Below are 4,414 nucleotides of genomic sequence, written 5' to 3' on the forward strand. Positions count from 1 at the left end.
GCCTGGTCACACTTGCATATGATGCAGCTTCAACCCACTTGGTGAAGTAATCAATTGCTACGAGAATGAACCTGTGTCCGTTGGACGCTTTCGGCTTTATCATGCCAATCATGTCAATTCCCCACATGGAGAAAGGCCATGGTGATGAAATCACATTCAAAAGTGTCGGGGGAATATGAATCTTATCCGCATAAATCTGACACTTATGGCATTTCTTCACATATTTGCAGCAGTCAGACTCCATTGTCAGCCAATAGTAGCCTCCTCTCAACACCTTCCTAGCCATGGCATGTCCATTGGAATGAGTACCAAATGAACCTTCATGGACCTCAGTCATCAACAGGTCTGCTTCGTGTCTATCCACGCATCTGAGCAGAATCATGTCAAAATTTCTCTTATAAAGCACTTCGCCACTGAGGTAGAAACTGCCAGAGAGTCTCCTCAGAGTTTTCCTATCTTTCACAGATGCCCCAGGCGGGTAAACCTGGTTCTGGAGAAAACACTTGATGTCGAAATACCAAGGCTTATCATCTTTGACTTCTTCAACTGCAAATACATGAGCTGGTCTGTCCAAGCGCATCACAGTGATATTGGGAACTTCATTCCAATATTTCACCATAATCATGGATGCAAGCGTAGCAAGCGCATCTGCCATCCGATTCTCATCTCGAGGAATATGATGGAAGTCAACCTCAGTAAAGAACGTTGAAATCCTCCTCGCATAATCTCTGTATCGGATGAGGCCAGGCTGATTCGTTTCCCATTCACCCTTGATCTGATTAACAACGATGGCCGAATAACCGTAAACATCAAGATGCTTGATCCTTAGATCAATGCATTCCTCCAATCCCATAATACAGGCCTCATACTCAGCCATATTATTCGTGCATTTGAAAGTTAGCCTTGATGTAAGAGGAATATGTGTGCCCTGAGGAGTAATGATTATTGCCCCAATACCATTTCAGTACTGATTTACAGCGCCATCAAACACCATAGTCCACCTGGAACCAGGCTCTGGACCTTCATCAAGTGTAGGCTCGTCACAATCTTTCATTTTCAAATACAGAATCTCCTCATCTGGGAAGTCGTACTGAACTGACTGATGATCTTCAATCGGCTGGTGTGCCAAATGGTCAGCCAAGATACTACCTTTGATAGCTTTCTGAGCTCGATACTCGATATCATACTCAGACAACAACATCTGCCAACGGGAAATTCTCCCAGTTAAAGCAGGCTTCTCAAAAATGTACTTGATTGGATCCATTCTGGATATCAACCAAGTCGTATGATTTATCATATACTGACGTAAACGCTTAGCGGCCCAAGCCAAAGCACAAATGTTTTCTCAAGCATTGAGTATCGAGACTCACAATCAGTGAACTTCTTACTCAGGTAGTAGATAACATACTCTTTCTTCCCTGATTCATCTTGCTGACCGAGGACACAACTCATCGAGTCTTCAAGAACAGTCAGATACATGATCAGAGGTCTCCCTTCCACAGGCGGGGACAGAATCGGCGGCTCGGACAGATACTCTTTGATACTATCAAAAGCTTTCTGGCAATCCTCGGTCCAATCATGAGACTGATCTTTCCGGAGGAGCTTGAATATCGGCGCACATGTGGCAGTCATGTGGGATATAAATCTGGAAATATAATTCAAGCGGCCAAGAAAACCTCGGACTTGCTTCTCAGTTTTGGGCGCAGGCATCTCTTGTATTGCCTTGACCTTGGCAGGATCAACCTCAATACCTCGCTCGCTGACTATAAAGCCCAATAACTTACCAGAACGGACTCCAAATGTACACTTGTTCGGATTCAGACGAAGCTTATACTTCCTCAAACGCTGAAAAAGCTTCAACAAGTGCTCAACATGTTCAACTTCCGTTCTAGACTTAGCAATCATATCATCGACATACACTTCAATCTCCTTGTGTATCATATCATGAAACAAGGTAGTCATGGCTCGTTGATACGTGGCTCCAGCGTTCTTCAAACCGAAGGGCATCACTCGATAACAAAATGTTCCCCAAGGTGTGATGAATGTTGTCTTCTCCATATCCTCGGGTGCCATTTTGATCTGATTATATCCGAAAAATCCGTCCATAAATGAGAAGACTTTGAATTTAGTTGTATTGTCTACCAACATATCAATGTGTGGTAGAGGGAAATCATCTTTTGGACTAGCTTTATTCAAGTCTCTATAGTCCACACACATTCGGACTTTTCTATCTTTTTTAGGCACGGGCACAATATTGGCCACCCATTGAGGATATGTAGAAGTCACCAGAAACCCCTCATCAATTTGCTTATGAACTTCTTCTTTGATCTTCACTGCCATATCAGGATGAGTTCCTCTGAGCTTCTGCTTCACAGGCACGCACTCAGGCTTCAAAGGCAGGAAATGTTGCACGATATCAGTATCTAGACCAGGCATGTCTTCATATGACCAGGCGAAGACATCAACATATTCTCGTAGTAATTTGATCAACCCCTTCTTAACAGATTCTTCCAAGAGTGCCCCAATCTTGACCTCTCGAACACAATCTTCATACCCCAAGTTGACTGTTTCCAGATTCTCGAGATGCGGCTGAATGATTTTCTCTTCGTGCTTAAGCAGACGGGAAATCTCATCAGGAATCTCTTCAACATCATCTTCCTCTGCCTCAAATACAGGGAATTCAAAATTGGGAGATGGCGTTGGATCATTATGTTCATTGGGTTTAGAAATCAACTTGCATAATGATTTTGGATATAAAAGCTTTAGAATTTATACAAGACAAATCATTATGCAGATGAAAAGCTGATTTTATTCTTGTTTTTAGGGTTTTTTTTTGTGATCACCAATTTCATGCAAAAAAGAGAAAAGGGAAAACAAACATTTAACATGAATTTATTGAATGAAAATATCATTGTATAAATGCTGCCAACAATGTCATCACTCCTCCTTTTGGCATGGGAGAAGGGTTTTCAAACAAAGCAAACATATTACGCTGACTTATGAATGACCGTAGGAACATCCACAGCGACCCAATTGTTGCAGATCCCGCCAGGGATGACAAAATTGTCGGAGTCCTCTGCATCCTCTTCCAAGATAGCAGCAACTTCCTCAGCTTGAGCAGCGTGGATGAAACCTCCACTCTTGAACAGTCCTTTCTCGTTGAAGACCCCAGAAGAAAAGCCAATGCCATCCCGGGACTTGTTATCTTCAAGCTCAATCACCTTTCCTAGACCAGCAACTGCACCACATTCAATGGCCAATTTCGCATCTCGATAGGAAGCAAATGAAGGAGTTCTCTTCTCAATCGGCTCAGCAATAGATAAAGCTTGGAAATGAGTTCCAACTTCATCCTCAACATCAATATACGAGAAGGAAGACAAGTGGCTAACCAGGAGAGCCTTTTCTCCCCCTACCACAACCAGTTTCTTATTCTTAACGAATTTCATCTTTTGGTGTAGGGTGGATGTCACGGCGCCAGCCTCGTGAATCCATGGTCTGCCTAAGAGACAGTTGTATGATGGGTGAATATCCATAACCTGGAAAGTAATCTGGAAATCACTTGGTCCAATCTTGATTGGGAGATCAACTTCCCCAATCACAGTCTTACGCGACCCATCAAAAGCTTTCACAACAACTCCACGCTGCCTCATGGGAGGCCCTGGATATGACAATCTAGAGAGAGTGGATTTCGGCAATACATTCAGGGATGACCCAGTGTCCACCAGCACGTTGGACATGGCGTCGTCTTTGCAATTCACTGAAATGTGTAAAGCCATGTTGTGGTCTCTTCCCTCCTCAGGGAGATCAGAGTCACAGAAACTCAAATTGTTACAAGCAGTGATATTTACAACAATGCTATCAAACTGTTCGATTGTGACGTCGTGATTAACATACGTCACATCCAAAACTTTCTGCAGAGCCTCCTTATGAGGTTCTGAATTCAGAAGCAAAGATAGCACAGATATCTTGGACGGCGTTTGTAGAAGCTGGTCTACAACATTGTATTCACTCTTCTTAACATCTCATCACAGTCTTCTTTCGAATTGCCACTTGGACCAACAGAAGGAGGAGTTAACAATGTGGAGGAGGATTTAACAACAGGTGCCGGATTCGGAGAATTCACTGCATTCCCAACCGGACGCTCAACAAAATCAACCTTAGCCTGAGGCTTAGGAGGCGCTGAAAACATACGACCGCTACGGGTCAACCCACTGACATCAACAATATTTACAATGGAGGAGGAAGGCAAAGGCACTTCTTTCCCATCTCCCACAGCAACAACACTATAGCGGAAGGGAACTGCTTTCTCTGAAGAATAGGGTACTGGACCTGCAGGCTTGATAATCAGAGAAAGGGAAGCCTTCTGCTTGCTACCATCAAATTTGATGACAACAGGATCAGGTATCCGAAACAC

Source organism: Lathyrus oleraceus, chromosome 6, assembly GCF_024323335.1.
Source record: "Lathyrus oleraceus cultivar Zhongwan6 chromosome 6, CAAS_Psat_ZW6_1.0, whole genome shotgun sequence".
Lineage (NCBI taxonomy): Eukaryota > Viridiplantae > Streptophyta > Magnoliopsida > Fabales > Fabaceae > Lathyrus > Lathyrus oleraceus.